This window comes from Rhinopithecus roxellana, chromosome 5 (genome assembly GCF_007565055.1).
Source record: "Rhinopithecus roxellana isolate Shanxi Qingling chromosome 5, ASM756505v1, whole genome shotgun sequence".
NCBI lineage: Eukaryota > Metazoa > Chordata > Mammalia > Primates > Cercopithecidae > Rhinopithecus > Rhinopithecus roxellana.
In genome coordinates this window covers 154742287-154765188 of record NC_044553.1, presented here as the reverse complement: position 1 = coordinate 154765188, position 22902 = coordinate 154742287, and the positions used below count along the sequence as shown (strand labels likewise).

The following is a 22902-nucleotide window of genomic DNA, read 5'->3' as shown; positions in this document are numbered from 1 at the left end:
TTTGTGCGTGCATGCATGTGTTTGTGTGTGCACACGTGTGTGTGTGTATGTGCGTGAATACATGAATGTTGGAAGAGCATGGGTCAAGTGCCTGGAGATGTCCCCAGGGGGTTGGAACTACACGAGTCTTGTGGTTTCATGACTGAGGTCCACTCCCTATCAGAAGCCCAGCTCCCAATTTTTACCTTGGACAAGTGGCTTAACTCCTCAGGGCCTCAGTTTCTTCATCTGTCAAATAGGGATAATAATAGCACCTACTTTGTGGGGCTGATGTGAGCACAAAGTACATTAATGATTGCAAGGCTCTTAAACAATCCTTCACACGCTTCAAACACTCCAGAAATGCCAGTGTTTCCTTTCTCTTTGTGTGATATCCGGTTTCCACCACAATTTTTTTGGAGGAAAGAGTCCTGGTAGTTAATTAAGAAGAAAATGCCCAACCTACCCCACCCTATCTTTTGCAGAGGGGAAAACTGAGGCCCTCGAGAGGTGATACAATGTCTACAGCCACACAGCAAGACAATGCTGGCCTGGAGCAAGAGCCCAGGCTTTGCCTGTCTCTTGCTGGAGTGGCTTTCACGGGTTTGACCCAGGTTAGAGGGGCTCAGGGTCTGGGGCCAGGGCTGTAGCCCTGGGGACACTGCCGAGGAGCCCTCTGACTTGAGCATAGGGTTATTAGACTGGACATATTCCTCCCTCCGTCTTTTTTCCACCATTGGAGTTCTTGCCAAGTTAACGTTACAGAATCCTGGAGTATTAGTATGGGAAGGGCTCTTGGGCATTATTTCATCAGAATCCCTCATGTTACAGAGATGGGCATGGAGGCCCAGAGACAGAGGATAGGCATTCTACCAGGACACACAGCCAGTTTGGCTGAATCTAGTTCCTACAATCTTGGTATTCAGCCACTTTGCTGTTTTTTTGAGACCAAGTCTCTCTCACTTTTGTTGCCCAGGCTGGAGTGCAATGGCGCAGTCTCGGCTCACTGCAACCTCTGCCTCCCAGGTTCAAGCAATTCTCCTGCCTCAGGTTCAAGCAATTCTCCTGAGTAGCTGGGATTACAGGCATGCACCAACACGCCTGGCTAATTTTGTATTTTTAGTGGAGACGGGGTTTCTCCATGATGGTCAGGCTGGTCTCAAACTCCCAACCTCAGGTAATCCACCCGCCTCAGCCTCCCAAAGTGCTGGGATTACAGGTGTAAGCCACTGCGCCCAGCCTGCCACTTTGCTTTTTAAAATCGTCCTACAGTGCCCCATCGCAGGTGGAAGACAGAGCGTGTGCTAATATTGTCTGGTTGTCAAAACCAAGACATCATACCCCAGGCCGAGGCAGAGGGGTATTGGGGATGGAGAGTGGGGAGCTTACATCAAAACTTAAATGCAATGGCCTTTAATGGTCCCCATTCCACTTTCCTGTATGCCATTCATGTATACCAGGAAAAAATAGAAACCCTCACCAGAAAGCAAAACCAAAAACCACATAAGAAGGCTGCAGGTCTGGAAGAGGGTGTGTTTCTCAGAAAAGCAATTCCTAAGCAACAGCTCAGGCTGGGAAGTGAGCACTAGCTGGGTGTGTCCAGGAAGGCTGTTTCGCAAGGCTGTTTCTCCCGCAGCCTCTCCAGCCCCCTGGTGGTCTCCGGTGTCCTGGGTATGGCACAGGCCCCGCTGGGGTGGGAGCGGAGGGCGGTGGGCAGGATCTCTGCCTAACCAGCTACTGGCCCCGCTCCTCCACCACGTGCAAGCCTGGGCTGTGACCTTCTTCCCACCCAGCTCGGTATACAAAACAAGGAGGAGGAGACACAGTAAACAGAGAACCTAACTGGTCGGTCACAGAGAAAAAGGAATCCTGAACTGGTTTGGGCCCTGCCCAGCAAGCAGGCCAGAGGAGCCGGGGAGAGTACTGAGTTGGGACAGGTGGAGTTTTATCCCTATCTGCACAGGGTAATATCTGGGGTCTAAGGGCTTCCCACAACATACCCTAGGTACTGAAGGGACCTATACTATTGCCCTTTCAGCTCCTGGGAGTCGCTTTATTGCCCCTTTCATCCCTTCCTTCCTTCATTTTACTCTGCTTAGTGTGACACGGCACAGGCACAGACATGGGCAGGGCAAAAAAAATTAGGATATCAAGCGACATCTTAGTGCTACCCTTCAAGGGCCACCTCCAATCTCACCTCCTCTAAGAAGCCTTCCCTGATTTCTCAGCCAGCCAAGATCCCTCCCTTGTCTGAGACTCTATAGCAAAGAGGTGGAAGGAGTATTGTCTAGGGATCATAGGCCCAGGACCAGGTGTGCCCTTGTGTAAATGCCTCGTCGTCTCTGGGCTTTAATTTCCTCATTGGGAGAATGAGGGGTTGTAACAGATGATTCTGGAGACCTTTGTACAACCATAATGTCCTTAAAGAGGGGGATGCAGTGAACTCCCCATCCTGAGAGTCATGCAAGCAGAGACAATGGGATCAGCACACTGAATTTGCAGAGGTTCAGCTCCTCACCCACTGGCATCCAAAGGCTCTTCTGGAGATGGGAGGAACAAATCTGTCTTAGCAAGTTCCCCTTCACTGGGTGTGGCACAAAGGAGGCTGCTCCCTGCCTCACTCCCTGTGGCTTCTGAAGATCCTGGGTCCTGGCTCTGACCTGTCAGTCCTGCTCAGTCTTGCCCATCTCAAAGCCTCACCCTAGCCACGTGACCTTTGTCCTCTATCCAATTCCGCTCGGGAGGTAGAGCCCCTTGGGATTGAGGGAGTCAACCTTCAGAATTCTAGAGTTCCTGGTTCTGCCACTGTTATGCCTTTTCTAGAAAGGAGCAGGAGAGAAGCATGTTCCTTAGAGGTGATCTGCAGGGAAACAGGCCAGAATCTCTCAAGACTGGAGACGCAGAGAAGACAGGAAACGTTGAGCCCTGAGCCCGAGGCAAGAACATTCAGGTCATGCCTGAACTCAGAAGTCAGACGAACTCGGGACATGTCTTGGCTTTGCCTCCACTGACTGGATGACCTAGGGTAGGTGACTTAACCTCTTGGTAAATAAGGATAACCTCCCTGGAACAGGGCATTGGGAGCACCGTGACAGTGTGCAAAGTGCCTGAAACGTATCTTCATTTCATTTATCTTGTTTCCACATTTTTAAGCACATTACAGATAAACCCCTGTGATGTAGGGACTAATACTATCATTCCCATTTTGCAGATGAGCGAAAAGAGGCACAGCTAGCAAGACTAGAGTTGGGATTTGAAATAAGCAGTCTGGGCCAGAACCTCAGGTGGGGATGGTGGTTAGTTTTTGTTTTTTGTTTTTAACTTTTTATTATGGAAAATTTGGAATATACCTACAAGTAGATAGACTAGCATAGTGAAACTCCACATACTTCACCCAGCTTCAGGAATTACCAACTCGCAGCCAATCTTTTTCTCTATGCCCAAACCTACCCTACCCCTCCTGTAATATTTGAAGTAAAACTTGCATGTCTGTCATTTCATATGTAAATATTTCACTATGCTTCTCTAAAAGCTAAGGAATCTTATTTCAGGAAGCATAACCAGACAACCATTATCACATCTCGAAAAAACTGACAATAATTCCTTAATAGCATCAACTATCCAGGAAGTATTACAATTTTCAATCATATAAATTCCATGCTATTTTTTCACAGCTGATTTTCTTGAATCAGAATGCAAATGACTTTACACATTGGGTTGTTTGATAGGCCTCTTAAGTTTCTTTTCACCTACAGCCTTCCCTGCTATCTCTTACTGTCTTTTCTTCCAACTTCCAGTTGTTTGTTCTACAGAATTTTCCATAGCCCAGAGCAGTTGGTGATGTCCAATGGAGCTACAAAGTTAGCCACAGAAGTCACTTCAAATTTTCTAGTAGCCACATCAAAAAAAGTAAAAAGACACAGGTGAAATCAATTTTGGTTGTATATTTGGTATAATCAAATATATCCAAAACATTATTTTAATATGTAATCAATACAAAAGGTCACTGAGTTATTTTACATTATTATTTTTTCCTGCTAACTCTTCACTCAGCATACCAGTTTGAAGCAGCCACCTTTCAAACGCTCGGTGACTGCATGTGGCTGGTCACTGCCATCTTGGAGAGCATGCAGCTCTGGAGTTGGACCATTGATTACATTCTTCTCATAGCCTGTGATATCGTGATATAATAGAAAATACATATTTGGTCTTTGACACCAGTTCCTGATCCTGAGCTCCTAAATCCCTTGACATTTCTAGATGATAGAAGCATCTTTTGTTCTAAAGAGGTGACTCTTGGTGGTGGCTGGATAGGCTCAGGATGGGGGCTGTCATCAGAAAGACTAGGCCATGATACGAAGCTTGGAACTTTCATCCCTGCATCTCCAGGAAGGGAAGAGGGGCTGGAGATTGAATTTATTATCCATCATGCCTATATGATGAAGCCTCCATCAAAATCCCTAAAAGACAGGATTGGAAGAGCTTCTAGGCTGGTGAACACAGGGAGGTGATGAGGTGGTGCTGCCCCCAGAGACAGCACGGAAGCTCCAGGCCCCTGCCGCACGTGTGGGTCTATGCCTCTCTTCCATCTGACTGTGGCTGACTGTTATCTGTTATTATAAGTCAGTAATGTAAGTAAATGTTTCCCTGATGCTGTGGGCCATCCTAGCAAATTACTGAACCCATGCAGGGGGTTGTGGGAACCCTTGCCTTAAAGCTGGTTGGTCACAAGTGAGGCCATTTGAAACTTGCAATGGGTTCTGATGTGGGGACAGTCTTGTGGGACTGAGCTCTTATCCTGTGGGGTCTGTGCTGCCTACGGGCAGATAATGTCAGAATTGAATGGAATTGTAAGACAATTTCTGAGGAAATAAACCCACACATTTAACCACAGAGGGGTTGAAAGTATTGAGTGGGAAACCGCTTTTCCTACACAGAGCCCTCACTCTCAACCCCTATGACCCACTCAATGGTCCTTAATCCTTCCTCTCACTCCTCTCCAGTGACCTTGGCCCCATCCTTCTAGACTCAGGCTTTCTGTCTGTCCCAATGTCCTTTGTCCTTATCCCAACCTCTTCCTTGCTGGTCTAAACACTAGGACACTCCAGTTCCCCACAAGCCCCCTTGCGCCAAACACTCAAGCACCTCTAGAAAATCCTCTTCCTCCAGGAAGCCTTTCCAGACAGCTGATTCTCCCCAGCAACCCTTCCCAAATAAACTCAGAACTCTGTCCTCCAGGTGTCTACTCAACCACACTGGTTCCATGGTCCCAGTGTAAATACTGTGAATGTCTGTTGATGTCTCCTGAGTCCTCACATACTCTACTTGAGCAGGGGCCTAGGACTGTGCCCACATTGGTGCTCTACAGCCAGCAGGACTCTAGACAGGACACCCACCACGAACAGCATCAGGGCAATGTTGATGACGACAACGAAGCTGACAAGCTTGCACCAGCATTTACAGAGCATTTCCCTGTTTAGGTTGCATTCATTCAACAAATTTATGAGTGCTTACTCTGGGCCAGCAACCAGGGAATAATAATAGGTTCAGTTTTTGGAGGCTTACTATAAATGCCAAGCAATGTTCTAAGCACTTTCCTACGAAATCATGTAATCTACATCCATTTTAGATGGAGGCACTGGTACTATCCCAATTTTATAAAAATTGGAGGAATAGGGCAGTGAGGTGACTTGTCTAGAGTCACACAGCTGGTGACGGGTGGAGTTGGGATTTGAACCTCGGCACCTCACTGCATCATCTCTCCTTATAGGGGGATATAGTGGTGAAGGACAAATGGTCCCTGTCCTCAGGAGTCTCCTAGGTGGGGGAGGTATGCCCAAGATGGGGACAGGAGGTGTGGGAGACTTGGTGGGGGAGATGATGACCTGAGGCCATGGCTGTGTCCATGCACTCCAGGAAGCCTCAGTGGCATCCCTCTCATATACACTCTCAAGTATAAATCTCATCTTGGCTTTTGTGCCAGGATGCCTGGACATGGCCTAAGGTGGGGGTGATTGGCAAAATCTGGAGGCAGGAAGTGAGGAGGCTGAGGCATCAGACCAGAGGCACGATGGAGGCCTGAGCCAGGTCTGGGGAGATGGAGGGAAAGGAATGGATTCCAGAGAGGGCCTTAAAGGGGGTGGGGTGAGAGGGACAGAGGAGGTGGCCCTCGGAGTCTCATGTTGGTACCTCCAGATCTGCAGGATCTCAGGCAGTGACCCCAACTCCTTAGAAAATGGACAAAAAGACCTTGATGATCTCATTTGTTCCCAAGCCTCCACTTCTCCTGAAGCAAAGATCTGTCAGCTTCCTTATATTTTTGCATTTTGTAATTGATTTAAAACACTTCAGGGTTTATGTGTCATGGTATGGATAAGCTTGTGCGTAGGAAACCTCCTCCAGTTCCTCCTGAGCTGCTCGAGGGACAGCCTCATGCCTCACGCACCTTTGACCCCTGGCATGGTGTAGACTCCTGATAGACACTTTTAAAAATAAATATCCCTAGTGTTTCCTCTGACTTGCCCAGGGCCACACAGCTCGCCGGGGAGGGGTGAGGACTGGGGCCTGGTACTTGGGCTCCTGCTGCTCTGCCCTATGCCCTTGGGGACTTCTGGACAAGGGTGGGCTTCCCTGGGCTGACAGAGGAGACAGAGGCAGTGGTGTGCTGGTAAATGGTTAACAACAGGCTCTCTGGAAAAAATGCCTTAACTGTAGCATTTGCAAATTTCTATAGTATAAACACTCTCGCAGTGACCAATTTCAAGTCCAATGTCACAACTGGCTCTAGGCCTGGTCGGCCAGAATGGTCCTAGGACCATCTCCCACTCCACAAACGGTAGGAGCCCTTCCAACTCCTAGTCATCCTTCAGAACCTGCTTGATGTCACCTTCTCTAGGAGGCCCTCCCAGTCGCTGCAGAGACACCCCAGCCCCATTGCTCCTATATGGCTGTCAGGCGCACTTTATGGAAACAGCACACTTAACTTTCTGTCTTCCCTCCACTGTGTCCCCACCTCTTAGCACTGGGCCTGGTCTATGACAGGGGCTCAGGAAATATTTGTTGAAAGGACAAGTAATGATGCTGATGCTGATATTGACAGCAAATGCATATATCATCGGCAGTGTGCCAGTTCTAGTCTCTCTCTTTTTTTTTTTTTGCTACAGTTACAGCATTTTTTTCCAGAGAGCCAGTTGTTAACCATTTACCAGCACACCACTGCCTCTGTCTCCTCTGTCAGCCCAGAGAAGCCCACCCTTGTCCAGAAGTTCCCAAAGGCATAGGACAGAGCAACAGGGGCCCAAGTACCAGGTCCTGGTCCCTACTTCTCCCCTGTGAGCTGTGCGGCCCTGGGCCAGTCAGAGGAAACACCGGAGATATTTATTTTTCTCATAAGAAAAAACCCCATTTCTCTTATGGGATTTTTGGTTCTTTTTTTTGAGGCAGAGTCTTGCTCTGTCACCCAGGCTGGAGTGCAATGGTGCAATCTTGGCTCACTGAATCTTGCGCTTCCTTGCGCTTCCTGGATTCAAGGGATTCTCCTGCCTCAGCTTCCCGAGTAGCTGGGATTACAGGAGCATGCTACCACGCCCTGCTAATTTTTGTATTTTTAGTAGAGACAGGGTCTCGCCATGTTGATCAGGCTGGTCTTGAACTCCTGGGGTCAAGTGATCCCATACGCCTCGGCCTCCCAAAGTGCTGTGGTTATAGGCGTGAGCCACCGTGCCCGACCGTGCCAGCTCTGTTCAAAGCACTCAACAGATATTAACTCATTTAATCCCCACAACGCTCTAGATGAGTTTTTTTGCTTTGTTTTTTTTTTTTTGAAACGGAGTCTCGCTCTTTCGCCCAGGCTGGAGTGCAAAGGCACGATCTTGGCTCATTCACTGCAACCTCCGTCCCCTGGGTTCAAGCAATTCTCCTGCCTCAGCCTCCCTAGTAGCTGGGATTACAGGCATGAGCTAATATTTTGTATTTTTACAAAATAGTAAAATTTTGTATTTTTAGTTGAGATGGGGTTTCGCCATGTTGGCCAGGCTGGTCTCTAACTCTTGACCGCAAGTGATCTGCCCGCCTTGGCCTCCCAAAGTGCTGGGATTACAGGCGTGAGCCACCATGCCCAGCTCTAGATGGGTTTTTATGTCCTCATTTTGTAGATGGGGAAAGTCAGCCTCAGCAAATCAGTGGCAGAGCAGGGCCTGGCATGCAGCTCAGAATGCTCTCATGTCCTTGGGCTTCGCTTGTCCTATAAGATGGGTGGGGCCAGTAGCATTGCCCTCACTTTGAAAAAGCGAAACAGGTCCAAATTCCAGCGAGGGGCTTATGGAAGTTTAGGTAAAGAGCCTTGGCTAAGGTCATCCCACTATTAAGTGGATGGGGATGTAGTAGAATCAGCACTTAGGGGTCTCAAGTGTAAAAGCGTTTTGTAAACCATCAAGGACCACAGACATGCTACGAAGTTGGAAGAATCTCACCTTTTAGAGATTTTTAGTCCAAGCTTAACAAATAAGGAAACGAAACTTCTGAGAGGGAGGTGACCTGCCCCAAGTCATGCATGAGCATCTCAACCCTGCCCCTCTGCACTTTCCACAGTCCCAGGGTGGCACGCGTTCCTTAGTGGCTCTGGGCACTGCACTCGACAGCTCATGCCATGGTGGGTTTGCACGACAGTCTTTTCCCTGAGCCTCACGATTGTTCTGGAGGAACTTGTTATACCCATTTATAGATGAAGGAACTGAGGCTCAGCAAAGGGAAGTGATTTATCCCATCTCACAGGCTCGTAAGTGGGGAACCTGGATGACTCTACATACAAAACCACCAGGGAGATGAAAAGAACCGAGAAAGAGCTGGGCTGATTGTGGTCAAGTGTGTAAGGCAGACCTGGCTGGAGGAGCCTGGAGACTGGGGCTCAGAAGGGACTTAGGGATTCCTCCCTGATTTTTGGTCACCCAGAAGTTATAGGGCTGCCTCCTTAGAGCCTGGGAGCTTCCTGGATGCATGGTCTGTCCCTGCCTCGAGGCTTCCAAGACAGGTGCCCTGGCTGGCCAAAGGTCAGCCTGGGGCTGGCACTACTGGAAGAGTGAGGAGGTGATGGCAAGATCTGGGATAGACCCCCAGCCCCCAGCATCACCTTTCTGAACCTGGGCTTCCTCATCTGCAAGACGGGGGACCCAGTTGTTATAGAAGTGAAATGAGCTAGTGCCACCAGATGCCTAGCCTGGGGACTGGCATGGAGCGAGCGTCCATCTAGGACAGCTGCCCTCACTGTTGCTATTGCTGTTGCTATTATTATTATTAGACTCAACAATATGCCTTTGAGCAGGTGGCTTTTGCTCTTTGAGCCTCAGTTTCCCCATCTCTAGGGCAAAGGAGGGTGATAAGATAGGCTATTCTGTAAAATCCTTCCAGCTGTGACCGTCTGTGATGACTAGCTTTCTTAAATCTGTTCATTCTGGTGCCATGTGGGCCTCACCATTGTAGTGACTTCCTATGTATGCTTACTGCAGTGTCAGTGTCTTGTGTGTGCCACAGACACACACATGCTGTCCTTTTTCCTCACACTATCTCGATTGTCACACACCATCAGCCCCTTAGTCACAGAACAGGATGTTTGCTTATCTGAATCTCTGGTCCTGGGGAAGGGCAGCTGATCACCAAATGTTTGCTGAGCTGAGTTAGTTGCCGTTGGCAGTAGTTAGTTCTCTGTCACTAAAGGTATGCAAGTAAAGTCTCGGCAATGTTTCTGGTGAGTTTGGACCCGGATTACTTAAATTCCATAGATTTAAGCCCTAGGACTATGTAGAGCTGCCCCACTTAATGCCATAGCCCCTCACGCCTTGGGCTTTCTGGTTCAAGACACACATTTTACATTTGTAGGATGTGCGGCTACTGGAGGTGCCGACTGTATATCAGATGCGTGGGCCTAATTTTCCCATAATCCTCCAAACAGTGCTGTAGGGTCTCCTCCGCCTCCTCCTCTTCTTCCTCCTCCTCCTCCTTCTTCTTCTCCTTCTCCTTCTTCTCCTTCTCCTTCTTTTTTCCTCTTCTCTTCCTTCTTCTTTCTTCCTCTTCTTTCCTCTTTTTCTTTTGTTGAAACAGGATCTTGCTCTGTTGCCCAGGCTGGAGTGCGGTGGTACAATTACAACTCACTGTAGCCTCGACTTCCCGAGTTCAAGCTATCCTCCCACCTCATCCTCCCAGGTAGCTGGGACCACAGCTCCTGCCACCACAGCTCGCTAATTTTAAAATTTTTTTTAAAGATGGGATCTTGCCCAGGCTTGCCTCCAACTCCCGGCTTCAAGCGACCCTCCTATATTGGTCTCCCAAAATGTTGGATTTACTGGCATGAGCTACCATGCCTGGCCTACTTCTTGCAGGGAGGTAGGAGGTACAAAAGAGTTCTGTTCCCGGTTATGTAAATGCCCACCCTCCAGGAACTGTGATTTGTAGCTCAGTTGGTAGGAGGGGTCTTGCAACCTTGCCTGGGGCAATGAGGCCTTTGCAGACCCTGAATGAGGCACAGGCTCTCTGTAGGGCCCTGGGGTTTGTCATCTGTGCTGCTAACAAAGGTGGAAAATTCCTACTTCCTGAGCTGAGGCTGAGGATTCTGACATGCATGAGCTTGCCTACTTTCCTTGGTATTTCACTTTTGGAGCCGGAAACAAAATCCTCCCAGATGCTCTGCTTGGCCCCTGTGAGTCTGACCTGCAGGCCGGTGCCTGGCAGAGGGCACACCACAGTGGCTCACCCTCCCACTCTCACTGCCCAGGAGCTGACACAGGGAGAACGGGAGTCACAGCTCTGTGTCTGTGCTTACTGCAGCACCCTTAACCTCTCTGAGTCTCAGTTTCCTTATCTGTAAGATGGGATTGATTATTAGTAGGTGTCCAATCAATGTTAGGGACGACTATTAATAAGAAATTGCGTCTGATAAGATGCCAGCTCCTCTGTCTCCAAGGACCTGTCTTTGCTGCCTGTTCCTGATTCCTGCAGAAACTCCTGTAGCCAAGACAACATAAAAGTAATCTGGTTTGCAAATATGTAATGAGCCAGTTACAGACAGAGAGGAAAGCAGATGGCAGCTTCCAGTGTTTTATCTGAATAGGTCAGCCAGGAGGAGAGGGTTTAGTGGCTCCCAAATCTGTCTCTAGATCATTTAATTTTTAGATAATTCAGTGACGCAAACCCAGAACCTTCAACCCCCTCCCTGTTTTTTGTTTGGCATTTTTGAAAATAATCAAAAGGACAGGAAAAGCTTTATGCATAGAGATGTTCCTCATCATGTAGAAGGAGGGTCACAGGAAACAACTTAGATGTTTAGGACCAGGGAACTGGTTAAATACATGATCTTATATCCATTCAATAAATGTCAAGCCGACATGACAAAAGGATACTTCTAAGAGTTCACCAAAAATGCGAGAATATTTCTGATAACATGTTAAGGGAACAAAAATCTGGGTAACCAAATTGTATATACAACAAGGTTCAAAAGTTGAGAAGGCAAAATACCGAATGATTACTGGCAGTGGTTGTCTTTGAGCATGAGATCGTAGGATGCTTTTGGGTTTTCTTTATTGTTTGTCACAGTATCCACGTTTTCTATGAAGAACATATATTGCTTTGGCAATAAAAATATTTAAACAAGCCAAGTGTTTGGAATGAATTATGGGTTTATTTATGTAAGAAAGATAATCAGCCAATTCGTGCTTGAAGGAAAGGTTTTGCTTACATAAAAGCTGGTGAAGAAACGCACAATCATGTTTGAATTTAAAATGAAATGTTTAAACTATTTTTGAACTGTTTGTTTAATGATGGCCCATAGCACCCAACCACCCTTCCTGAGCAGGTAGAATCAGAGGGCTTCTAATAACCTGAAAAGAAGCAACCAGCTGGGAACCAGTGGAGAGAAGCTCTGGGAAGATGAGATTTTCTCCTGGGCTGCAAGATCCACTCATTCTCACAAAATGCAGCCTGGTTCCACAATTTGGTGTCCCCATGAAACAAAGGACAAGGACAGAGACAAACCATTCTCCAGCCTCCAATCTTCACTTTGATTCACATCTCTGCTGGCTGGGTTATCTCTCTGAGTGTTTTTTTCATGAAGCCGCAGGCATGGCATTTTCTGGGCACCCTCTCACATTGGAGCCTGTCTTTCTGCTGCCTTCTCTTGTGAAGAACCATTCAGCATCACACCGGCTCTCTCTCAGTCTACAGCTGCCCCCCCTGACGGCTCTGATGCATTCACTACTGCAGAAAAACCTGAACTCAGCCTGATTTTTCTTGCTTTATGGATTGCCTATCCCTGTCCCCACCAACTCCCCAACCTCCAGTCAATCTGGATGCTTATAGTATTTTCTTTTTCTCGTTTCCATTCAAAAGTGCTGTCAGATGTATTTAGGGGACACTGTCTCGTCTCACCCCTTTTCATACCCTGTGAGCTGGGCAAGGCACCATTGCATAGGTGAGGGTTTGGAGGCTGGAGAGAGGAGGCACTAGGACTCAAACCACATTTGGGGATTTAGAGACATTCCCTGGATGTGCCCTAAGGCAACCCCGACTCTGGCATGTGAGGCAAACCAGCTATGCAATGAAGGAGCCTGGACAAGGGAGTCTCACCAAGGGTGTTCAAATCCCAGCTCTGCCGGTCACTAAGGGTGGAACTGTAAGTGCGTGGCCTCCTGTCGGAGCCCAGGTCCTCGCTTGTGGGATAAGGAGCATTGCCCCTGGCAGGAGGGCTGTTGTGAGGATCCAGTGTGATCATCCCTGACACTCAGGAATCCTTCCTGTTAGTTCCCATCCTGTCTCACGCATGACAGTTGCCTCCACTTTCCCCCAAATCCCCAGATTGTTCTGTCAAGTGATGACCCTGGGTGCCCTCACCTCCACCCCCTCAGCCACACACACCCCAGTCTAAACAGACTCCCGGAAGATATGGCCCAGGCCACTTGCAAGGAAAGTCCCTGCGGCTGCTACTCATCCTCATGGAAAACATGAGGACTGGGGAGGACTGGAGAGCAGGGAGTGTGGGGACAAGCAGGGTACCCCCATCACAGGGCAGAGGGCTCTGGCTGGGGCTTTTGGATCACTGCCTACCATGGGGAGGCCCAGGCCAGGGACTCAGGCTCCTACCCACCTCTCCAGCCCCAGCTCCTCCTTCCCCTCCTATCCCCTCCCTGCCCCACTGGTCTCCCCTGGCCCTGCCTGAGCAGCTTTGGGAGTTCCCACCTCTAGACCTTTGCTTATGCAGGGACGCAGGATGTGATGGGAAGATGCAGGCCAGGCTCCAGGGCCAGCCCAGTCTCTAACTAGTTCTGTCTCACCTCTAGGGAGCATTTCCTCAACTGTCAGGTGGAGACACAATACCTACTTGGCAGGTTTATTGGGGGGATACTTGTGATCATTTGGGGGGTCAAGGGTGCCCTGGGGCTCGAGCATACATCCATGGCACTGGGCAGTCTTCCCTGCCCTTTCTTTCCACTGCACGCCCTCCCTCATTTAGGCAGATCCTCTACTTTACCTGGGTCTAGGTCCTCCAACTTGAAACCTGCCCACAGTGACACATCAGACATTGTAGATGTGTCATAAGCTGGTGTTGGGACATGCAGGCAGCAAAGAGGCAGCTTGCGTGTGTACACGTGTGTGTGTGTGTGTGTGTTTGGGTGGTCCACACAGAGGCCCAGGAAGAAGAAGAGCAGAGATCCTGCCACATGGCTCCTGACGCTGGAGGTTTAGGGACAAATCATTAGTGTGACTGTCCCAAGGTCCTCTGGGTATAATACTTGGGGTTACAAATTTAGAGAGCTATGTTAGAACCACTTGGGCCTCTGCCTGTCTCTCCCACCAGGCTCTCAGCTCCCTGTGGGGAAAGATGTCTGAGCTGAGGGGAGCCCTGAGCAGTCTCTCAGCAAATGGTTAAGGGAAGAAGGAATAAACCAGCTTCTTGAGTCCGGGCACAATCTGGGTACTTTCAAACACAGTCCTATTGCGTTGGCACAGCAGTAGTCTTTATCATACAGGTGAGAAAGGAGAGGTTCGGAGAGGTCAGTGACCTGCCCTGGGTTACTCCGCAAGTTATTGGCCTAGTAACCTAACCCAGGGCCGTTGAACAATCGGGCCAGTTGGTGCCAATTTCTGAATATTAACTGCTAAAAAAATACTGGTGGCGAAATAGCTAGCACATCGGTGAGCCTGTTTGGGCTGTGGGCTCAGACTGAGCTCCTATAAAGGGTATGAAGTAGGCAGGGGCCATGGAATGGGGGAGGGGGGTTAGCAACTGCTATCCTACCTTTTTATAGATGAGGTGCCTGCTGTTGAGAGATAAAGGATCACTAGCAAAACCCACTAAAGAAGTGGGGGCCAGGGTGGAAAGGAGGCCTTTCTGGGGGTGCTGATGGAAACCCCCACCCAGGCAAATCTTGCTTCCCAGGCATTCTCCCAGTAAAGGCTGCATCGCTGTGCCCCACTTTGGCTGCAGGCTACTGTTTACCACCCAAGCTAGCAGCCACCCATTGATCTCTGTCCATCAACTGATTCTAATTCTCTGCATAGCACATAGCACTTCCTGGGATTGCCCTTCTCCTGTCTGCTCTTCAAAGAGCCATCCTTAGATGACCTACTGATACTGTTTTTTATCTTTCTAACTTGTCATTTTGTTTTTGTAATTCTTTTCTTTCTTCTATTTTTTAGGGTCATTATTATCTGGTTTATTGAATTGAACATTTTTTTTGCAATTTTTTCGGCTTAATAATTTAAAAATTTAAAGGCATGAATCCTCCCTTGACTATGGCTTTGGCTGCATCCCATAAGTTTGGTAAGCAGTGTTCTTATAGTTAGTCATTTCTCAAATATCTGTAATTTCAGTTTTGATGATCCGTCTCTTTGATGGTCTTCCTTTTGAGTAACAGTGTTTTCTAAAATTTTCAAGTTGTTTATTTCTATTCAAGTTTGTTTTGCTTTTTAAATATACATTTTTGCAAAGAGATATGCATCCTCATGGTAACATTTCAGAGAGCAAAACAGAATACAGTGAGGGGTAAGTCTCCCGCCAGGTCCTGTCCCTGCCCGTCGCCCCCAGAGACAGCCAGGCTCACTGGTGTCTCCTGTTGCTTTCCAGACATCTTCTGAGCTTTCGGGAGCAGATGTGCATATATCCATGTATAAGGACGCCTGCAGAAGCACCCCAAATGCACTGCCGGCTGTGTCCTCACTTCCTTGCATTTAATAACCTGTTGACCCACCTCGCTTTTCAATGGTCTCACAGTGTTTCAGAGTAGGACTGCCCTGTAATGCACCAGCCTCCGCAGGGAGTTCCCGGTTTTCATAGGTAGTTACGAATTCTACTATTATTTTTAGCTGAAGGAACAAAGGATCCCAGAGACCACATGCCTTGCCCTAGGCCACACAGCAGGGGAGGAGCGGAGAGGGATTCAGTCCCTGTGCTTGGCTTCTGAAAGAGGAGGAGCGGGGGCAGGAGGGAGAAGGGAAGTGGGTGGAGAGAGGAATCATCTTCACAGAGCCCATCTCCCTAAGGTGCTCAAGCTACAGTTCATTTGAGGAGTCCCCCCTAGTGTTCACTATTTTTGGCTGTCACAAATGATCAGCATCAGACCCCTCATCTGCAGGCCCTAGCCCGTGTGTGAGCACACCTGTTTCAGGTGTGCAGGCCCTCTTCTGCCTCCCCTGTCCTGTTCTTGTGTTCTAGCCATTGCTGTCTGAATCTTTCTGTTCAGAGAAGACCCAAGAGGTCCCTTCTCTCACCTCTCACTTTGCTAACTGGCCAGTGGGCTCCAGAGTTGGGGGGATGTTCCCCAGGTGCAGTTGTGCATGCATAAGGTACAATCTCCGAGGCTCCGGGAGAACCCCAGATAGCCTCCCTCTGTGGTCAGGGAGTGATCCCCTGCATTCTCAGAGCACAGCAGGTGCCAAACATGAGCCTGGATGCTGGGGCTGAGGGAGAGGCCCAGTCTTTTCCCCGAAGGGGCTTCCTGTTTGGTAGGGGAGGCAGGGCACGGCCTGATGCTTCCAGAAATGTTTGGACCCAAATCTACCTTGAAGGGAGCTAGCTGTGAGCTGTGTGCAGTTCACAATCTGTCCATTTACGTTTTTGCGGAGATGTTCAATTTGCTAACAACTTGGAGCGGGGAGGGTTTCTGTCCTTTCCTGAGGCAGCTGGCACACAAGCACAGGTGCCAGAGAGTGAGGAACAGGTGTGGGGACCCCAAGTCTCTTGGCTGGTGGGACTCGGACGAAGGGCCCGAGGAGAGTGGCTTTTGGGTCCAGGACAGATCATTTGCTAAGGCAGCTTGTTTCAAAGTGTGGCTCATCTGTTTTGAAATCCCCAGAGATATTAGCCAGTCCTTGGGTACTGTAACAGAAATCTTGGGACCCCCAAACGCTTTATGCCAAAGGGAAAGTTAAGCCTGGAGACTGAGTCAAGCAATATTGTCATCCTTCTTCCTAACGACAGCTGTAATCTCACAAGCTTAGACATTAGCCAGACCTCCACAGAAAAGAAAAGACCTCGCATATCTCCCCATGACTACCCCCACAAATTGTTCTTTGTTGGGTGAAACCTTTCAGGATGTGGATCTTACCACAAAACAAGGACACATCAATTGTAACTTGAGGTCCGCAATCCAAGCCTGGCTCCTCACACTCAAATCTGTTAGATTCACACTGGTGGTGCTGATGTCCCCAGGTACAGCACGAAAACAAGTCAAGGGCAAGATGAGGTCAGTCCTCCTTCTGCCTAACCTCCTCTTCTACATACTTTCTCCACTTCAAGGACATGTGTAAAAATGCAAAAGAAAAATAAAATTAAAATCCCGGGACCCCAAACTCACTAAGCCAAAGGGAAAGGTCCAGCTGGGAGCTGGGTCATGCAACCTGCCTCCCGTTTTGTGTCTAAGTGGATAAGACTTCCCTCCCTCTCATTTTGCTCGCAGGGAAATTCCTTGTGGGCCCCGAGATCTTTACCTTCAAGCAGCTGTGTTGTATTTCACCCTTATGATGTAAATTAACAGCTTAGCTTCACAGGTATGGGACAAAGGATAGAACCAAAAGTCATCCCTCTGCTCACCTGAGGCGAGTGCATATCTGATGGCTTCCTATACGCTATGATTATGATTAGGGTTATGATTATTTGAGATAGAGTCTTGCTCTGTCGCCCAGGCTGGAGTGCAGCGGTGCGATCTCAGCTCCCTGCAGCCTCTGCCTCCTGGGTTCAAATGATTCTCCTGCCTCAGCTTCTCATGCCTGGCTAATTTTTGTATTTTTAGTAGAGACAGGGTTTCACCATGTTGGACAGGCTGGTGTTGAATTCTTGACCTCAGGTAATCCACCCACCTTGGCCTCCTAAACTACTGGGATTACAGGCGTGAGCTGCAGTGCCTAGCCCTGTGATTATTTTATCTTATATAAAAATGCAGATTGACTGAGCACCAGGTGAATGGCGAATTGATGATCCCTCCACCTGCTTCTTTCACATGAAAAATGTGCATTCAGTGAAGTGAATGAAAAGGCTCAAGGGGTGCTACTGCTTGCTTCTTTATGCTACCTTTCCCCTCGCTTTCCTCCCTCTTTCCCCTACCGCCTGCTCTTTTCCCTTTAAATAGTGAAGCCCCTTCTTTGAAAGAATCATGGGCCAGAGATGTTTCCTGTGATTTTGTGTCTCTCTTTCCTGGGTGTGTCCTTAACCTTGGCAAAATAAACTTTAAAAATAATTGAGACCTGCCTCAGTCCGTTTCTCTTTGATTTACAATATTAAGCCTCAGGAAAACCTCTTCGGGGGGCATAGGCCACACATATTTTCTATGGTTTGTGTTTTTCCCAGGTGCACCCTCAAACTCTCGATAAACATCATTTGAAGCTTATCAACTCAGTAAACCTCGATTGACTGAGACTTGCCACAGTCTGTCATTTCGGTGAATAGTACCCAGACCTCAAATCACAGTCCCCAGAGCAGGGCCCTGGCACCTACGTGGGTGACCAGCCTGCAGGTGCTTCTAATGTACAATAAAATTTAGTCTTTCTCCAGCAGACCACCCCTGCCACTGGCGTGTGACCCCTTAGGAAACCCGCAGGGAAGAGGAGAAGCAACCTCATGACCATGATAGCAACCACAGAAGCGACAGGACGGTGCTGGAGCCTGGTGCTGTGCAGGTCACAACACCCCACGGACGTCCCCGCAGGCACTGCTCATTTCCAGATGTCGCTCAGCTGGGCCACTTCTCTGTGCCCCCTGCCTCCCCCCCACCACTGCCCTTCACTGGTGGCACAGATCAGAGAGGGTCAGAGGGGTTGGCAGTGAATGGGATGGGACAGGCCAGAGTGAATCTAAAGTTTGAGCCCTGAAGAGAAGCGTGAGAAGGACTTTTGCTATCAGTGCCCGCAGGCTCATTGCCTGGACATAGGAGTGTGTGCATGTCAGAGAGGGCTTTTTTCTGGACACCCTCGAGCAGCTGTGGCCTTACTGCAAGGCAAATGCAATCTCTGTGACCGTCCCAGACCCTCACTCCTGCCTCTGTAGACCATCCTTCTGGTACCTGAGCTCCTGCAGTGTGCCTGACACCCGCTTTCACTACATCAGCACAATCAGAGGTCAGCCTCCCAGTGGTCCTCAGAAACAGTAATGATGATCCCCATTGTACAGGAGAAGAAACCGAGGCTCAGAGAACTTTCCTGGTAGGTAAGTGATAGGGGTGGAATTCAAATCCAGAGCTGTGTTTGTTCCACCCTGCTTTATGCTGTGATGACTTTTTTGGAATGTTTCTAGCCTCCAGAATCCTCCAGAGCCGTCAGTGATGAAAGAGTCAAAGAAATACTTCACGTCTTAGGTTTGTTCTTGAAAGAAACCCTGGAGTGGGTGTTTTGGGGAAGCAGAGCCTTAGGTCCCCAGGAAAACCAGAGGACTTAGAGGAGGAATTGAGGATTTAACACTTTTCATGGAGGGCAGATTCAGTAGCTGTAGATATTCAGCTCAGAGAGAAGCAATAGGACTAGAATGGTACAAACCCCAAGGAAACAAAAGTGGGCCCATTGCTCAGTGGGGGATAGTTGGAGGAAAAGCTTTTAAATAGTAGAACTCTCCTGAGATGGAATGGGTTGCCTTGCAAAGTAGTGAGCTCCCCATTATTGGAGGCATGCACACTAAGAGGGGATTCCGGGACCGAGTGGATGTCAGAAGTGATGTATTTGGGGCCTTAAGTCTTGGCAGGTCTGATGGTTTGCCTCATGACCCTGAGGTACTGTAATTGTCCTAAGTGCCTTCTGAATCCTCAAAGCAACATGCAGACCTGCCCTGTGTGCCTTTTTCCTTTTTTAAGAGCAGTTTTAGATTCACAGCAAAATTGAGCAGAAAGTACGGAGACTTCCCGTATATCCCCTGCACCCACACATGCATAGCCTCCCCCGTTACTCACATCCCCCACAAGAGCAGTCAATTTGTTGTAATTGATGAACCTGCATTGACACATCATCATCACCCAAAGTCCATAGTTTTCATCAGGGTTCGCTCTTGGTGATGGACATTCTGTGGGTTTGGACAAATGCACAATGACATGTATCTACCATTATAGTATCATACAGAAGTTTCACTGTCCTAAAAGTCCTTTGGTTTTCTCCTCCAGCTCTCTCCTCCCTCCCTCTAATTACTGGCAACCATTGATTTTTTTATTTTTTACTGTCTTCATAGTTTTGCCTTTTCCAGAATGTCACATATAGTTGAAATCATACAGCATATGCCTTTTCAGAGCGGCTTCATTCACTTAGTGATAGGTCCTGTGTGCTTTTTTATTGCCTGCTATATGAGCAATATTTATTTATTCATTTAACCATTCAGCATTCCAGCAAACACTGACCCATGTTGGGCTAGGCATCATTTTGAGTGCAGAAGAGGCAGCTTGAGAGGAGAAATGAGGCCCCTGCTTTCATTCTGAAAACTAGAGTCTCCTGGTGCTATGATCTGAATGCCTGTGTCCCTCCAGAATTCACCTGTTGAGACTTAGTCCCCAAGGCGGTGATATTAAGAGGTGAGGCTTCTGGAGGGTCATTAGATCATGAGGTCCCCCTCCTCGTGAATGGAACTGGTGCTCTTTAAAAGAGGCCTGGGAGAGAGTGTTCACCCTTCCACCATATGAGGATGCATAGAAGATGCCATCTATGAGGACTAGGTCCTCACCAGACACCCAATCTGCCAGTGCCTTGATCTCGGGCTCACCAGCCTCCAGCACTGTGAGCAGTAAATGTCTGTTTTTCAATAAATTACCCAGTCTAAAGTATTTCTTTTAGCAGCTCAAATAGGCTACAATATCGGACAAGTCTGCAGGGCTCCCCCCTCTCCACCCAGGTAGGCCCCTCCCTGACCACAAGCAGCACAGGTGAGGGGGCCGCCCTGATTTTATCCCTAGAGCCCTCGAACTTGTTACTGAGTCAGTCACTGTGTTAGAGACCATGTGGCACAGCTATTAGGTTGGTGCAAAAGTCGTTGCGATTTTTGGCGTTACTTCTAATGGCAAGAACCGCAACAACTTTTGCACCAACCTAATATTTCCATGTTGGATCCCACTGGCAAGCAACGACCAAATTCAAAGTCCTCAGACCCACTGTGCAGGCCCAGCCATGGGAACCTCCTCCTGTTTGCAAGGGAGGGAATCCCAAAGAGACTGAACCCCAAAGAGGTTGAGGGATTTCCCTGGACACTGAGTGGAGGGCTGGCTGAGGTCGTGTCCCCGCTCTGAGACTCAGTTTCCTCTGTGCAGTGAGAGGCTTGGAGTGCAGGGTTGCAGGGAGAGCTGGGATGAGGCCTGGGGTCCTGCCTGTGGGGACAGCACACATGCTTCCTCTTTTTCATCCACAGACGCCTACTCCTGGCTGTCTTTCCCCAAGCAGGGGAAAGAGGAAATGCTTCCTCTAAGCTTATGGGGCTCACAACTGTGGAATGTCTCTTGCTGCTGCCAGGGCTTGAAGGACACAGCACAGGTTTTTCTCCAGAGAACCTGGGGCAGGGGATGTTAGCAATGTCCTCTGGGGTCGCTCACCAGTCCCCCTGCCACCTAAGCCCTTCTCCCACTCAGAAACAGAATTAGGGGTGGGGTTGGCTGGGGAGCCCCCCATCACCCCACACCCGTGCCAGAGTTCCCACTTCCTGTAGGCTGGGGAGCCACAGGCGGCCTGTGACTCAGTGAGGCACATTCTGACCTGCCCGGAACAGCAACACCTGCTGTCCACCTCCACCCAGGCTGCGGAAGCGACCTACTCTTCAGCAACTCGAACCACGGCTGCCATTTATTTAGTGTCTATGACACACGTGGTGCTCCACAGGCAAAAGCCTACCTCTGTCTCTCCACAAAGAGGAATTACCAGGTCTTCTTTACAGCTCGGGAGACGGGGACAAAATAACTCGCCCAAAAATGTCACTCACAGGGTGAGAGCAGAACTGGAACTCCAATCTGGGCTGGATGCAAAGCCGGTGCTCGGAACCCCTGCACCATCCTGCCCCCCTACCCCGGTCAGCGAGGACCGTGGGAAGAGGGTTGCTAAGTCCTTCTGAGATAGTCACCACCACCTACCTCCTGGAGGCACATCAGCCAGTATTCACTAACCCCTCCTGCCTGCTTCTGATTTAATCCTGCCATCCCCAGGGAGCCAGCGAGCAGGTTGCTTTGCAGACAGAGAAACTGAGGCTCAGAGAGGTTGAGTAGCTTGTCCAGGGTCACACAGGGCCAACGAGTGGCACGGCTGTGAGTGAAAAGCCAGGTTCTGGCATCTCCACCCAGCACCCGTCCCTGCTGCACCACGCCTCGCTGCCTTACTCCAAGGTGTCCACCCAAAGTATGTGAAAATCCAATCATGAAATCCCTCACACACTGGACACACACAAGCCTGTCTGTCACCTTGATTCAGAGAAGAGAAACCTACAACAGACAAACAGGGCGATTCCCCCTGCTGGGAACCCTTCTTCCCGTTGCCTGTCGACCTCCCCTCCGGAAGGAAGGGAACTTTTCCCAACTCCGCAGGACCAGAGGGAAACTTCTCCCCGCTGCCTGCCCTCCTTCCCTCTAGGCTGGGACAGCTTGTCCTCCCAGCAAAGGTGAGGCGGCTGGACCAGCCCCTGCCCGGCACCCACCTTCTCCGGAGCAAGCAGCATGGGCACTTCAGTCACTCCCTGGGTACTGCGAGGCAGCCTGATGTCCCCACCGTCCCCACCCCTCCTTGGAGCCCAGAGGCCAGAGCTGTAGTGGCGGCGAGAACAGCTCATCTTTCAAGGACTGGGTGGTGATGTCATCAGCCTCCTGGGCACTTCCCCCTCCGCCTCCAGCCGAGCTGCTCTCCTGCCCAGCCCAAGCCAGGCTGCCTGTGGGGCCGGGGTGGCTGCGGTCACCTTTGTTCTCCACTCTGCCACCCTCTGAGCCCTGGGGACCAGCGAGGCTCTTGGAAGATTTCCATGTTTGCATAGCCCGGCTCCCCACTGGAGTCGTGGTATGGCAAAAGCGTCCCTCCCAGCTGACCACAAAGTGGCCTGTGGAGCCCCATGTGAATAAATTCGCCTCACGTAACATTTATTTCTTATCACTATTTATTTTCCTAAGGTGGTTGTTTTGTGTCTGAGTTTTGGATGTAAACAGTGGGCATTTACGCGGAAGGTGTAAACAGAGGGTGGCCAGGAGGGCAGGGGGAGTCCTGGGATTTCTTTGTACAGCTCCCAAGGGCGACAGTGGCAGAAGCTGTCCTGTTTCCTGGGGATGGGTGTTTGTGCTCCCCTGAGACACGCGGCCGTTTCTTTGGAGATATATGGTGGTGGTTTCTTCCATGTCAATGCTCAGATTGGCTTTCTCGGTTTTGCTCAAAGACTTACTAACAATCTGTAGCACTTTACACTCCCAGGGCTGAGACGGTAGGAGCTGGAAAGGGCAGGGACTTTTAAAATAT

General features: G+C 49.3%; 1 protein-coding gene across 8 annotated transcripts in view; it reads right to left on the bottom strand.

Annotated features, from left to right (window-relative positions):
• The window catches only part of BDKRB2 (bradykinin receptor B2), a 59249-nt gene extending 36993 nt beyond the window's left edge, over nt 1–22256 (bottom strand). For 3 of the 8 annotated variants that reach the window (XM_030930399.1, XM_030930401.1, XM_030930400.1), the window contains exons 1-2: nt 22100–22250; nt 19395–19504 (exon numbers count right to left, since the gene is read on the bottom strand). The gene's annotated coding sequence lies outside the window, so the exon portion shown is untranslated. Of the gene's footprint in view, nt 1–19394; nt 19505–22099 lie in introns of all 8 variants that reach the window. The other 5 variants (XM_030930403.1, XM_030930398.1, XM_010353690.2 and 2 more) reach the window with 2 other exon arrangements.
• Between the last annotated feature and the right edge of the window lie 646 nt (nt 22257–22902).